The sequence below is a fragment of the Myodes glareolus genome, chromosome 2 (genome assembly GCF_982192425.1).
Source record: "Myodes glareolus chromosome 2, mMyoGla1.1, whole genome shotgun sequence".
NCBI classification, from domain to species: domain Eukaryota; kingdom Metazoa; phylum Chordata; class Mammalia; order Rodentia; family Cricetidae; genus Myodes; species Myodes glareolus.
Window position 1 is genome coordinate 48,295,519 of NC_142027.1, and position 16,189 is coordinate 48,311,707.

Genomic DNA, 16,189 nt, shown 5'->3' on the forward strand with positions numbered 1-16,189 from the left:
ATTAACTTCCAATGCAATGTTTTTGAACTACACACAAAAGTAAGTAACCACAAGGAAGCTATGAAAATGGAATAATATTCTTGAAGAGAAATTCATATATTTTTCAAGTTACAAAGTTTTAACTACCTGCTTGTGATTGAATTGGAAAGAATAAGAGCTTCTGAAAGATAACATGGGCTCTACCACCTTTGAATTCCTATCTACCATAAACATGCGAAGAAAATAAGGAACAGTGGTACTGAATGACTGGAGAATTATGTACTCTTAGACAACTACAAGGCTGAAATCCCAGCATTGGCCAAGAGATGTCCTTGCCTTAATACCTAGAAACCATCTTAGAAATTGGAATTGGATTTGGTCCTTTATGTTCTCACTCTGCAATATATGCTCATATTACCTTGTAATAAATTCTAAGTTGATCAATGCACTGTGTATAATCATGTCATAGGCAAAGGATAATCTAATTAACATCATTTTTATTTCCATAAAATGCTTCACCTCCTCACCTCTAAAGCACGGGACTTTATGAATTGTGTTTAATTCATCATTCTTTTCCCCAAGCCAGCAGAGTAGAGAAAATAGACACCCACCCCCAGTAGTGAATATTGACACGTCTAACTTATGTTTAGCCTCTGTCTGATGGTTGATTTGAGTACCATGACCAAGAAATTTAATCTTTCGGAACCTCAGCTTTCCTAGCAGAACAATAAAGATAATGTTCCCCAATTGGGGAAGCATTTGTTTGTTCTTTGGACACGTTTCAGTGAAACTCCTATTATGTGCTATGCATAGTGCTCGGTGGTAAGCGAGAAAACCGTGGTTTACTTTATACAAGGAGAGATAGCTGTACAAATTAGGTGAAGGAATATCTCCAGAGGTTCCTAATACAGACGACATGCTCTTTTCTTTCCCACTGTTTGTTTTCAACTTTAATTATTTCCTAAATTGAGCCTTAGCTTTAGGAGAGGAGGCCTAGGAGAAGGCTCCGTGGGTAAAGAGCTTGTCACACAGGCATGCGCACTGGCGTATCTATCTCTAGCGCCTCTAAAACAGTTGGGGAGTTTTGGTAGCCAGCCTCTAATCCCAGCACCAGGGTAGTAGAAAGTGGGACTAGCTGTGGCAAGCTGGCTTGGCTACCTACACTAGCCAAAGTGATAAACTAATTCAGGAAAATTCCTGCCTGAGCACATAGAGAGTAGTCAAAGAACACTTAAGTCTTCCTTCACACACGTGCACACACTTATGGATGCATACCCATACTTGCAAGTGCCCACTCAATGTAGACATGCGTACTCACATTTACACATGCAAAAAATTCAAGAGAATATTTGCTGCAAGTTTCAACATAAGATATCAAATGCCTATGAACTGTTGAGAACAGAGCCTTGTGGAAATTATTGCATATAGGAAATATTATTTTTCGTATTCCCCAACCAGAATGCTTTTATTTTTATTTCTTTAAAAAAGGTCAGTATCCAAGTACCTTTCATTACATACTTTCCAGAGACAAACACCACCCATTCTTTGTAAAAAACAGAGCAACCAGCTCTGGATTATGTGTATTCTGGAGGTTTGTTTTTTTGACTCTTGGAACAGAAGCCACAGTTTTTTTTCCTTGTCTCTGCTTTCTCGCTTAAATAAGAGTCACACTAATCTAAGTTACTTTCTGGCAGTGGAGGTTTCTGTGGGTGATTAATTAAGAAAAGTTTTTGCACCTTCTTTTGATCATCAGTTCTGAAGGGAAGAAGAAATTTGCAGCAGAATTTAGGTTGTTATGAGAAGACGTTGAAGGCATTCATGAAGATTGGCAAGAGAATCATTTATTTTTCTTTTTCCCCCAAAAAGAAAGATCTGTTTGTAGTTGGCAGATGTGATTTGATGAAAAGCAACACTGCTCTGTCTCTTAAGTATGTTATTTCCTTTATTTCTTATAGCATAAAACTCAATAGTAGGAAATATAAACAATGATAATGCAGCAAAAAGATGATATAGGCAGTTTCTGGTTATGCATACTTTGCCCTTGTGTTTACAGATAGTCCATGAGTATAGCTCATGCTTTCTTACTGGATTATATCTGGCATTTCCCTAAAACTACTCTTGAATAGTGCTGACCATGTGCCCACGTTGTATCATTGCAATCCAAAGTATAGTTCCTTTGGTATTGTGTAGGTCTATTTGATCTGGAGACACTACCCTAAGGTAGCATCATGGTATTATGAAGAAGTGTTGGAGAAAGTCAGCATGTGTATTTTTCAGGCCTGCTACCCACAGGACCAGAGTTGTACAAATGGCTCCATACTTCATGGCTTCAGTTGTTATAGCTCTGCAGTTCAAAAATTTAGAAATCTCAAGGTGTGTGTGTGTGTTTAGCTTGCTGTACTAACCTATCCCAGACTTTTGTAATACTAGAGATCTTCTGATTGATCACAGGGGAATGACTCTACTCTGACCTTTTCCTGCTAGCATGCTGTCCATTTCCTGGTTCTTTACTTCCTTCTATGACTGCAGTTGTTTATTAACCATCTATAGGCATTTTTCAGTAACGTTGTAATTTTTTAAAATATTCTTAGGACACTCAGAAGCATTAAAATTAGAGATATTAAATTTTATGGAAAAGAGGAGAAGGTAGTTTCAGAGATTTCAAGTTTTTTGAGAAGCTTGTCCCCTAAGGATGACGAATAAATAAGGATATTTAATGAACGAAAAGCCACATAGATGTCTGGCACATAGTAGGAGTCTAATAAATTGTATAACTTGTCATACTTAGTGTACAATTACAATTCAGCCTTCCACTCAAATTTCTGGGAAATATGATCCCTTCCCAAATCCCCTTGAGGTTCTTGAAGACTGGGCGTATGTTTTGGAGTCTCCCAGAACACATCTGTTCTCCAGGTGAGTCATGATCCCTCATTCTTTCTTTTTAGCCTTCTGTGGATCTTGGCTTGCCCTTAGTTTATTCTTGTTTCTCCATTTTCTCACATTCCTTCCTTTGGCTTTGTTCCTTTTCCATTTACAGAACTGGCATCCTTTAATATCCTTATTATCCAGCCCACCTTGCTGGTGGCCATGAGTAAACTATATTCTTCGGCTCGAGAGCCAGCTTAGCAGTGTGCAGAACACCCTACCTGAGGCGAGGCAAGAATTTAATGCATTTTCTAAATCTTTCTCCCCAATGCCTTCTTCTGTTTTCCCTCATATCAAAGGACTAAGTCGGGCAATCTTTCTTTTCATTCTGTTCTTTCCCCTGCCTTGTTGTTTTGTTTTGCTCTGTGTCAGCTCGTGGAAGGCTGAGAACCAGCACTGTGTGATGAGAATTCCTGACAATATGAAAGCAGGGCAGTAACAAGGGTGAGTGGCGAAAACAGAAGAGACTTGATGTCTTCCTGTAAATAACTGGTGCTCTCCTGTCTAATTTACTTGGTTATCCTTCAGAAATGCAGATTACCTGGAGTTCCACTGCCCTTCACTTTCTTTCTGGTAATTAGTTCTCATTGTTCCTGTGTTCTCTTACACCCTTGTCCTTCCCCTATAGCCATCCTGTTCTCCTTGTATTAGGAACTCTGTGGGTCCAACTCTTTTCATAAAGTGCTGCTTGTTACTTATCATAAAAACCGAAGTGTATACTTTGAAAGGATAAGGTTTCCTTTTCATGTTCACAGTTTGCAGTTCTGGGGGCAACCCTGTGACGCACATGCTTTTGTCACCCCCATTTCACAGCTGCAAACACCAAACCCAGCAGAACATGGATTCCCAATAATGTACCCTTTGCACACAGCTCCTCTCTCTACTTGTCAGCCTATGGTAACCTTTGTCCTCCCTGGTGGGTTTCCGTTCTTATAACTGAGTCTGTAATTTGAGTTTTAGTTATATACCATCTATGGTGGTTCTAAACTTCATAAACTCCTTTATATATTAGCTTATTCAGGCCAAAATATAGATCATGGAGTGTCTTACCCTTGTCTGATTCTCATTGAGTTTCTAAATATTATTGTCATTCATATTCAAGCAAGACCCTTGATTGACTTAGTTTAAAAGAGAACAACTGGAATAAATTGCATCACTGTTCCCAGTTTCCATGTCTAGAAAGGCAAACAGATGATTGTAGTTTTGTTGGCAGAGGCTGCTTGTTTGTTCGCGGATGCCCAGACCGAATTAATCACACAGAAACTGTATTATTTGAAATACTGTTGGACCAATAGCTTAAGCATATTTCTAGCTAGCTCTTATAACCGAAACTAACCCATCTCCCTTAATCTGTGCATCACCACAAGGTCATTGCCTTCCAGCAAAATTCTGGCAGGCTTCAGCAGGGGCATCTGTCTCTTGCAGCATCTACATGGTTTCTCCTTGACTTTACCTACTCTCTTCTCCTCTATCTGCTTGGAATTCCTGCCTTGCCCTGTTCTGCACTGTAATAGGCCCAAAGCAGCTCCTTTATTAACCAATAGTATTCACAGCATAAAGAGGGAAGTGCCACATCATAAATTAAGTTCAGAAATACTGTCATCAGTATTCGTATACAAGGTCTACATACCGGTGTAATTGTTGTTAAGAGCCCATTTCACAGATGTTAGTCTTGGTCTTATTACAAAGAATGAGATGACCTCTAACCCCTGTAGAATACATCTCACCATCTCTAACTTCTGAATGTGAACTCAGCCATCTCAGTCATTAGATTATTTATGCAAGAGAAAATTAAATTTTAGCAAGCGAAGTCAAATACTCATCGCTTTACAACTCTGTTAGGCTCAGTGCTGTCCGCTATGCCTTCTGACTTCTGTGCAATATGATAGATTTTAGTGGTTCCTTCACTCTGGTTTTAATCTCTGCATCTCTCTGGAAAGAAAAGCACCTGCTTGGATGCACTTCTAACACAAAGAATACCTCTGAAGGGAGGAGGTAGATGGTAAAACGTGGATTCTCTGCCTCATCTTTAGCCCTACTCCTGCCTTTCTAGTTGGCAAGAGAGTCTGGGTTTTATGCTAACAATTTACAGGAAATGTTTCTTCCTTGACTGAAGAAATATTTAGACAGCGTGAGAGACAGACTTGATTTCCCACCACACCAGCCCTTCTGGTCTAATTCAGTTTTTCACATGAAGACAACTGAAGCATGAAGGGTGTTTTAAAAAGGTTTTCAATTATTTTTAGTAATCATAGTACTCTCTTCCTCAGCGACTAGCAGTTTGGAATCTGTCTGTCTGTCTCCCCTCTCTCTTTCTCTCTCTCTCCCTCGTTCCCTCCCTCCTTAATTTAATGTTTTCATAATTTTTGTTCTTTTCTGCTGGTCATTTCTGGAGGCGTAAGTGCAAAGTCTTGCTTTAGGTTTCCATGCAAGCTGTCTTTGCTCTCTTTGAATATAACCAGTGACGTAAAGATGAAATGCGTGCCCCACATCTAGAAAGGAAATGGTGTCAAAAGAAAGGATTCTTTCAAGGAAGAGACACCACACTTCACTCAAAACCAGATCACTGTGTTAATTAACAGCTGAAATAAAGCAGGGCCCTAAACTGGAACAAAGGAAAAGATGTCAGAGAGACACAACCCTGGGTCACATGAGAGAACACGAAGAAAGTCGGAGCACATGTTGGAGGCTCTACTAGACCTAAGCATGGCAAACATGGCGCTGGCAGGCCTTGTTCTTTCCCCCTTCCCTCCTCCTTGCTAAACTATTAGGTTAGATTCTTAAAGCTAGCCACCAAGGTCTATTCCCTTATTTGGCCACTCTATAAACTGTCATTTGCCTTTGGGTCACACCTGTCTTCTTTCTCTCCATAGGCAGCCCTCTGTCCCGGGAGGACAAATATCCTTCCTTGTCTCCCTTGCCCCCCTTCTCAGCAGTCTGTTATCTCCTGTCTTTGTCTCTTATTCCCTGCCCCTTGTCCCCTCTGGGATAAATAAATCTCCTTCGTGCTGTGCTCAGAACTTGGCCTTGGTGTTGTCTCATGCAGATTCTGGTCCATTTACCTGTACCCTGCATGGGCCAATTTGGTATGTAGAACTTTCTTTCTAACACAGAGAGGTACTGCAACTGTTTCTCATAGGACTCTTTGAAATCCTCGTTTTCTGGGATGCAAAGTGCCCCCTGGGAGCTTGTTAGAAATGCAGACTCTTCAGGCCCACCTGGACCTACTGAATCACAGTCTGCACTTGACAAGCTCCCAGGTGACTGCCTGGCACTGCCAAAGGTAATCAGTGCTGTCTCTTCCCTCCTGACTGACCCTGCCTTTTCTGTATCCGTCCCCTTTTGTCTTCCCTGCCCATTTATTGCAGTGTGCCTTTACACCGAATTCTGATCTGATTTCTCAGCCGCTGGATCAAGCCAGCCTGCTTGTAATGAATTGCCTAAATCCACAGAGGGGATTTGTATTTAGCTAGCAAAACACAATCCTTGAGTCAGACTAACTATCTCTGGGGGTGGGGGTGGGTTGCCAGCTATGCATGCTGCTTGGTCCTCTTGGTTAATAGACAATTTTATTTTTGCAAGTCAGAAACTAAATAATGTTTCTTCCTTCCCTCAGTTTTAAGATTGATCCATGCCAGGATTAACAACTCCCTTCCTCTCCTTCTTTCTCTTTCCCCTTCTCCTTCTCTCGATCCTTCTCTGCTTTCTCCCTCCTTCTCCTCTTCCCCTCTCTCACTCTGTCTTCAAGATGTTAAAATTTATTCTACATTGTCAGAACAGGAAATCATTTCCTCTTCGAGTCCATCATGTCCAAGCAGTAGTGAAGCAATTACAGACTCTAGCCATCAGATTAAACCCTGGAAATGGTGTTTGCTGGAAATCTCACCATTTTCTTTGCCAGTTACCATGGGTTAATAATGCAGTCCTGCAATCTGACCCGTTCTTTGTTCTTGCTTTATGCTTTGAAAGCAACCAGAAAATCACTCACCAGCCATTTTCAAGTACCACTACACTAGTTTGCTCTCTGTGCTCCTACAAAACTACGACTTAGTCTGTTTGCTGTGAGGGGAAGATCTCTCTGCACACCAGTAGCAGTCTATGGTGGTTAACAAGGATTTGTTCATTGAAGGTCTTAAACGCACATGACATTACACCAGGAACGACCCTCATACGTTTGCTCTTCTGCGGTTGGCCACTGCCAGAATCCTGCATTTTGACTGGTGATAGAAAAGCATATGATGAAAGTCAAAATGAAATGTCTTGGTGGTTGAGTGGATTCCACTTGGGAGGGGTTGTGTGTAATAAAATTTCTTTGGTTTTGCCAAGCCTACTACCATGACTGAATTAGTGATTCCTAACTCAGAATTTTTTAACATTTAGTCGTGAACTCTGCAGTAGAGCAATAGGTTGGCGTGGTAGAAATTTTCATCTGTTTTATTTATGTTGGCTTTATATGCTCGGGATCGGATTAGGGCCCTTGCATATGCTAAGCAGGTATTCAACTACTAAGCTACACGCCCCCAGCCCTTATTTGAAATAAATAGAATAAAAAACAAAAGACCCTCTACCTTTGTGGCAGGGAAACTCCAGGAACATAGTAGGTGATTAAGAATACTTGCTCTGTTTCTTTGATTATCAACAAAGATATCGAAATTCTACCCTGCTTAGCTTTTGTGCCTAAAATCAAAGAAATACAACACAGGGGGACTTGTTTCTTTTCTCTATTATTGAAGATAATACATCATGCTTGAAGGAAAAAAAATCCCAACATCAATGACTCTTTAATCCATTTCTAAGAGATATGCCTTTGCCTAGAGCTATGTTGATTGACCCTCAGGGTAATTTTAAACCCCAAGCACCTCTTTGAATTGAAATCAAAATACACATTGTTCTTTCTGAGCACAATATTCTTTTCAGCATAACAAGAATTTATCATGTGCTAGAATTATGATAGTTACAAGAAATGCTAAAATTGTAGGAAATGTAGTCCCTGCCTTCAGGAAATAGACTAAGACTGTGAAAACAGAGCATGGCATGTGTGCATGAAATCTTTGCAGTCAACAAACCAAACCGCTCCCTATTGCTTCTCTTCTTGAAAGTGACATTCTAGTCCCCCTACCCCAAGGCTAAACTTAGATTCACTCTTACTCTTTTTTTTTTCTTTGACTACTCTAGCCAGTTAATAGCCAAGCCCAGGTGGCTCTGTTTTCTTCATACTACTTGGATTCTTTCATACCTTCTCTCTTGCACTTACTTCTTCAATTTTTTTTTTTACTCATGAAGATTTCATACAAGTACACAATGAAATATTATACATGCCCCTCATTCCCTCCTCCAGTTACTCAAATGTTCTCCTATAATATGTCCCACAAATATCATCATGCCCATCCACTCCAGTAGTGACCCACTGAGTCTACTTAGCCCTACCCATATGTGCATTGGTAATCAGTATATGGTCACCTACCAAACATGAGAATCCCATCAGTAGCTACATCGTTGAAGAATGATTCTGTGTTGCCAAAAATATTAACACCCAATAGCTTCTCAATAAAGGCAGAGGCCTGGATATTCTTTTCTTCTCCTTGACTATGATTTTTGACTTGCTTGATCTCATTCAGGTCTTGTGCAAGTAATCACAACTGCTATGTGCTCATGACATCAATTGTCAGGTCCTGTCTAGAATATAGCATCTCACACTCTTATCTCACATATGACTTATTTTATGTCTGGCTCCTCCTCTGCAATGTTTCCCAAGCTTTAGTAGGGACAGCAAGAATTGGGGGGGGGGGTGCTATATAGGTATCCTGTGTAGAACTGAGCACTGAGTCAATTTAAGACCTATTCTATAAGAGCAAACTTCATGTTTGATCAGTAATCCTGGTCAAAAATCCCATGGTTGGGAAAATTATAGGCTCTAGGGTAGAACTTAAAGATTCATGGCAATGTGACCCTGGCAGGTCCCCTGAAGGGTAGGAGATCATGGAGGGTGAGAGACAGATAAGCCATGTGGAGAGAACTTGGGTATAGAGTTTATTTAATGGGTAAGAGGATAATGGAGGGGAGAGAGAAAGGGGGGGGAGGGAGGGGAGGGGAGGGGAGAGGCAGTAGTTACCTCTTCAGAAGAGGAATGGACACAGAGAGAGAGAGGCACAAGGTTAACTTGCCTAGAGGGAAGGTGGGGGTGGGGAAGATGGGGGTGGGCAGGACTTGTCTCTTAAAGGGCCAGGGTACCCAGGTTGCGGGGCGCATCCTGACCAGCAGGAATGAACTCCACCAAAAACGAGAATTCCTTCCCTGGTCACATCTTTATTCGGAGCCCTTTGATTGAGGAAAATTGGGGGAAGGGAAGATAGAGCAGGGACGAGAGAAAGCTTAGAGAGAGAGCGTTGGGCCCCGAGGCAGCTGCTTTTAAACGGTGGAGAGGCTTGAACGCTGTCCTGATTGGTTAATGCCATTCTGCTGGTCTGAGCATGTGCAAGCAAGGGTGCAGGCAAGGGTGCTCAGCCCCACATGGCTAAGCCAGGTATACCTCCAAACTGTAGGACCACCTGTGCCTCCAGGTCGCTCCCAACAGCTCCCCCTATTAATGTCTTTAAGAGCAATAAGGCAAAACTATTTTCCAATCTGGTCCCCACCTCATGATGTGTGGACAGATTGAAGAAAAGAAAAGCAAGACACACCCTTCCCGTGCAATGGGACACTACCCTGGGAGTGCTAGGGCTGTGTCTGTACACCCTCCGCCTATGCATACCTTCCTCTATACCGTGGGATTATCTGGTCCCTAGAGGGTACTAAGGCTATGCATGGCTAATTGCCTATGAGCTCCTTTGAAGCTGAGAGTCAAACTTGGGGTGAGGATATACATACCAAGGCTGCCAAGGCCTGTGCCACAAAGACCTTGTCCCACCTCACTTGGGCTAGCAGGTAGCACACCAATCAAAGACATACAGCTCTTCCACCTATACACAGCATGCCAAGAATATCTCTGCTCCCACCCATTCCTAAGGAAGGAAAAGGCAAAATAGAGTCAGTCAGAAAATTGTTAAGAGATAAGAGGTTGCACAGGGTGCTGCTCAAGTCGATGGTGTGAAACAGCTGCTCTTGACACTGCCCAGAGGGTCATCTCTGCTGTCTCCGCATGAATCTTCCACAGCAGGACACTCAGCATCCACTGGGTCATCTTCTTTATCTCTCTTGTCAGTCTCGCTGGCATCCAGATGTATGTCAGCATTCCTAGAAAAACATAAACAAAACTCTCCTCCCAAATAAACATTTAAGAGTGCTAAAAACTCTCAGTGTAAAAATTCAGCACAATCAGTACTGGAAGTAGGCTGGTTTTGAACTTAGAGACCTGTAGGTCTCAGCTTCAAAAAGCAAATCTTGTTTGCCTGTACCAGCAAAATTTTGAATTAAAAATTAAGTGTAAAGAATGCAAGAGAAATCCTTTCTCTGGGGGAAGCTGTCACTGGTAGTCCCCCTCTATTGTCTAACACCAAAACAGTTGTCATTGGGAATTGAACTCATGACCTTTGGAAGAACAGTCAGTGCTCTTAACCTCTGAGCCATCTCTCCAGCTCCTGCATTCAAATGAAAAAAACCTCTAGGTAGCATTGTTTTATTCCACCCGTTGCCAGAGGCAATAGGTAATGGTAACCAGGTTGACGCGCCTTTATTATGATAATTAGGACCAGTTCTTTGAGGGAGAATGGGCGTCAGCAATCGATCTGACTACTTCCTGCTGACAAAGGGGCGATGTTTGGGGGATAAATGTTTTTATCTGACTGAATTTTTGGCGACAAATGTTTTTATCTGACTGAATTTTTTGGCGACCTTGGCTGAGGGCGGCGGAAGCAGCAGCGGACGGCGACAGCTCCATCTCTGAGGCGCGGCCCAGGCCCACCGTGGCGCGCTCCGCATGGCCCAAAGGCATGGCTCCGCCCCGGGCCGTGCGCGGGCTCGCCGGTTTATCCTGTGTGCCCTGCCTCACCTCAGGCATCGAACTCGCACCGCCGGCCGTGAGTCTTTTCCAAGCTCCGGCGAGGGGGGGCATCCGCCCACCCGTGGAGGGCCCGGTTAGGGCCGCGGGGGGCCCCAGTCTCAGACCTTCCCAGGGGCCGGGGAGTGAAGAGCACTTAGCAGAGCCTGTGCTGGGATTAAAGGCGTGCGCCACCACCGCCGGCTACTTCCTCAATCAAAGTTAAAGTTTTCTGTACGTGAGAGCCAGAGACTGAGCTCTCTTAACAAAATTAGGCGAAAATCACCTCCAAAAGCTGTGTGGCTCTTTAAGAATAGGGAAGGCAGTCTTCGGACATGATCAATTCCGCCTCCCTACGAGACTGTTGCCCCGGTCTCTAACAGCGAGTACGCAGGTGGACGGAAAGGGAGCGGAAGCCGCGGTCTCCCGTACCCCATCGTCCTCATAGTCCCGCCTTAGTTACCTCGCCTTTTTTGCTGCTGTTTACACTCCTCCTGCACTGAACTTAAGGGATTTTTCTTCCCCGTTGCTTTTTGTACCTTCTTTCAGATACCTTAACTTTGATTTTTTTTTGTATTTTCTTTTCTTTTTAGGCCTATCCTTTTTTCATTTCTTTTCCTACCCTTTCTGGAGGATTTAACTGACGTCACTCACCGCTCCATGTATTCAGAGTTCTGAAATTCACGGCTCTCTGTCCTGGTGTCTGATTTCGGCTTTTTCTCCCGGGCTTTCAGCGCGTTGCTGGGCGCTTCCTTCTCAGGGTCCCCCGGCGTAGTTGTCAGGGTCCCTCGGAGTCCCGGGGTTTGAGGCACCAGTTGAGGGGCGCATCCTGACCAGCAGGAATGAACGCCACCAAAAACGAGAATTCCTTCCCTGGTCACATCTTTATTCGGAGCCCTTTGATTGAGGAAAATTGGGGGAAGGGAAGATAGAGCAGGGACGAGAGAAAGCTTAGAGAGAGAGCGTTGGGCCCGAGGCAGCTGCTTTTAAACGGTGGAGAGGCTTGAACGCTGTCCTGATTGGTTAATGCCATTCTGCTGGTCTGAGCATGTGCAAGCAAGGGTGCAGGCAAGGGTGCTCAGCCCCACATGGCTAAGCCAGGTATACCTCCAAACTGCAGGACCACCTGTGCCTCCAGGTGGCTCCCAACACCAGGTGACACAGAAAATCAGCAAAATAGTAACACTTCTATATTTCTCTTATAATAAAAATGCAGGGAGTTAGGTATGACAGGTTAAGGGGATGGGGCGTCGGATTGACAAGACTGTTTATTTGCTGACATTGAGTCTGCCAGGCCTGAGAATGCAGGGTGCTGGTCACATTCTGGGGTAGCTGGTTGCTTTACTCCTGTCCAGGATTTGTAATGTGGAGCTCTCCAGTGTCTCTTGGACCTGGCAAGGTGTTGGCAGAGCAGAGGACAAGGTTAAGTTTAGGAAGAAAAAAATTCTTTCTTCAGGTCCTGGTAATTGAGGAGGAAGGTGGGTGTCAGGACCAGGGAATTGAGAGAGGGTTATATCTGACCTGTTTAAGCTAAATCCTTTAACTTGGCTCCCTGGAACACACAAGAATTCTTAGAGTTTGTAAAGCATAAGTTTTATAAACAGCAGTGTATTTATATCAGACTGACTGTGACAGATGTTTTGGTACAATGAAATATATATTTAGAAAACGGCCAAAGAGAATTTAAAGTTTTTGATCTTGCAGTATGGTAGCAGTAGCACTCTACCAGAGTTAGATTAATAGCTTATCAGTATTTAATTGATAATGTTAAGACTAGGAAAGGCAGCATGAAAGAGAAATTTGATAACTTGCATTTGTTGCCAGACCTTCATAGCTTGTGGGTACTTACCTTAATAACTTGTTTTTGGATATCTTAAAACACCTTTTTGTTTAAAACATGGTAAGAAGTTATCCTGAAATTGGTGTTACCTCTCAGCTGTCAAACTGCATTAGAGATCTTTGAGAATGATAACATTTTCCTTGAGTTATTGATTTAAAAAATGACAGAGAACTTACTTGATTGGCTACCTAGAGCCACTCCTCAGGGTCTTCCATGGTTGTTGAGGGCAGGGACTTTTAGGGCAGTATTTGCCTTCTGTTGTTAGCAGCATGGTCTGCCAGGCCTTCGAAGATCCTGTAGGTTAGGAAATCTATAGGAAGACAAGCCTACCTTGGCCTGAGCAACTAGGCAGTCGATTGCAGCGATTCTGTACACTGTCTGGAGATCTTCAGTTTAGATGAAAGGCAGTTCTTCCCAGTGGTTAGTTCTTTTACTTGATGAAGCAAATTGTGGATCAGCATTGTTTTGTGCCTATTCTGTGCCCATTTGTCTTCTGTCTTCTTTGGAGGAGGGGGGAGCTGCTGCTAGGAGCCAACCTGTTTCTCTGTCATGAAAAGCCTTTTAATAATTAAACATTTAAATGCTATATTCCCAAGATCTCTGAGAACTTGAGGGCTAATTATTGGGTATAGAAAAGTTATGACTACAATATAGAATCTGCCTGGAGAGCGAGTCTAAGCTTGACTGTACTGGTTTTTAACTTAACAGGTAGGATTTATACTTGTCAAAGACGAAGAAGAAAAGAACTGTTGGCAATAGATGCTTACAATAGTAGAAAACAGTTTAATATATTTTGAAGCAGGGTAGTATCACATATACAGTATGTTGTAAGAAATTCAAAAGTATATACCAATTTAAAATATTTGAGACTTATTGCCTTCTTAGTCTGGGATGAGCTACATTGAACAGACTACTTAAAACATTTAGCAGTAAGTATACATACTTTTTTACACAGAGTTAAATTTAAGTTCTGTATAAAGTTAAATGAAAAATGAGTGAAAGAAAGCTTGCCTTTTTTTTCAGGAAAGTGGAGTCATTGCAGGGAGGAGATGTACTGCAGGTGGATCTCTGCATGTAATGAACACCTCAGTGGGCCTTGCTGAGGTGAACCATCATGCAAATACACCAAATGCAATAGAACAGAAAAGTAATTTTTAAAAGCATCGCTAGTGGCTTAAAGGTAACTGATGACAGGTCATGTAGCCAAGCCACTACTGGAGTGCAGTTGCCTGTTAGCAGGTTATGGGCATTGGGCAACGTTTGGCTAGCAGTGGGACCTCAGATGGAGAACCTACTGCTGGTGATGCTCTTTGACTAGGGGTACAACCTCACAAGTCTGTGGCTCCTAGCTTTCCTAAGGTCAAGCAAAATGGTGGCAGTCATGGTTGCCATGTGATGTGTAACTCTATTCATTTAACGATCCTTTGGTAGAAGTTAGAAATGTATATAGCTTTGTCAGTCTGTTTCCCACAGGTAAGGCAGAAAAATAAATAACAGACTCCGATCCTTATCCATTCATCCACAAGGTAACAAGAGCCGAGGAAGTACAGTCGCTGAAGAGGCACTAGGTTGACAGGGAACAGTATCCCAAAAAGGATCCGTAGATTCATCCAAGGAACTAATGAACCCACCATTCATGTGGTGCTAGGGGCCCTAAACCCAAAAAACAAATGCACCGCTCAGTGAGCACAGAGCTAGGACAGAATCTGTGAGAACCCTGCTCGACGTAAGTGCCAGAGGTGATCTTACTAGTGTACAGAAAGTTAAGAAGCAGGCTGGTAGCAGGTCCAGGTCCAGGATTTTGAGTGCCTTCAACCATGTGCCCACAGCACAGCAGGGCAATAAAAGACAGATTGACACAGAGAAAAAAGGCTGCATTTCCAACTAATGATCACTGACAGAATGTAAGCTGAAGATAGGCAACTGTGTCTGAGGACGGCAGGCGCAGTCTCCATGAGAAGGACAAGAAGCATCCCATATGTTCAGGATGGACCGGGCTCAAGCTGGCTTTGGGTCATCACTCTCAATGTCTAGGGGCCGTGAGAAAGGGTGGGCACAAACCGAACCCCTATGTCATCACACGGAGTCGGGCCAAGTGAGGGACTTTAAGCCTGATAGGCAAGCGGCTGACCAGTACTGGGTCATTTTTACACGCGGGGAGGGGGGAACTACAACCGCCAAGTGATTGCACACTCATGGAGGCATGGCCAGATGTGTGGGAGGAACCTACTGTTTGATGATGGGTGCAGAATTCCAGCAATTTTAAGTTGGAAAAACGACCATACTGAAGGGTAGAGGTTTACAGGTTCCCTGGCAGTCCTCAGCTACAAGGGATGGCCTGCCGAGAACAGAGCACCAATGAAAGATTCATGGTGACATAACCCTGGCAGGTCCCCTGGTCGGGTGGGAGACAGACAGATACACCATGCAGAGAGAACTTGGGTCTAGAGTTTATTAATAGGTAAGGGGATTGTGGAGCGAAGAGAATATATACAGTAATAAAAATATAGAGAGAGAAAAAGAGAGAGAGGAGAGAGAAGGGCAAGGTAGTAGTTATCTCTTTGCAAGAGAGAGGCATGAGATCATCTTCTCTTTGTGGGAAGTGAGGGGAGATTGGGTTGAGCGGGGCAGGGTACCCAGGTGACAGGGAAGGTCACCAAAATGATAAAAAGAACCAGTTGTTATTTGGCTAAATGATCATGTTGTCAAATTGCCTTCTAAAGATGTGTGCATATACCCACAGACTGGGGCTACTCTCATTCTTGGTCAGGGAAGCTTCTTTTTCCAGTGGGCAACTGTCAATGCAGAGATGCAGAATTGGCCAAAGCATTGAGGGTAAGTGACTGCGTGCTCCTGGGCTTCCTCCAATTGCCCTCTTTGGAAGGGTCGGACACTTCACTATCCTTCCGGCTTTTTGTCTCTCTGACACCAAAGTTTTATTAGCTGGCTTTTAAAAGCACAGTTATCAATTTTCTCACATACACCAGGGAGCCCAGACCCTGTCTACTAGGACTAGGTCTCTGGTTTTGTTTCTGTCCACACAGATGCATATTTTCTATTGCCATGCTAAAGCACATCCACTTCTTTAAGCCTTGAGCTTTTTATGACTTGGTCTCTTTCGTCCTCTTTTCTTTGCTTAACTACAAGCAAAAAAAAAAAAAAAAAACCTTTCAGTTCCCACTTAACTTCATTTCTGACAATCATACTTTTAAATTTCATTGACTTCTACCTCCTTGGGTATCATTGTATAAGCTACTTGTCCATTCGGATGATTATGGTATTTTATCTACTCGTATTCAGTTGTCATCTTGTCAAAGGCAAGGTCCAAGCAGTCACATACTCAAGCTTCACATAGCTGGAGTAGAATACACCTGATGCTAACTGCAAGACAAATGAGGAAATGGATAGAGTTAATGACTGTGAAGACAACGAATGCCCTCTAAAGCAGTAGCTAACGAAGCACGACCAGT

The 16,189-nt window shown here is 43.1% G+C and overlaps 1 protein-coding gene and 1 pseudogene across 2 annotated transcripts in view; one reads left to right on the plus strand and one right to left on the minus strand.

The window, feature by feature from the left end:
• Lsamp (limbic system associated membrane protein) overlaps positions 1-16,189 on the plus strand; it is a 2,072,304-nt gene that overhangs the window by 1,254,362 nt on the left and 801,753 nt on the right. The window lies entirely within an intron of this gene.
• LOC148122961 (Nuclear RNase P) lies at positions 10,868-11,062 on the minus strand (annotated as a pseudogene).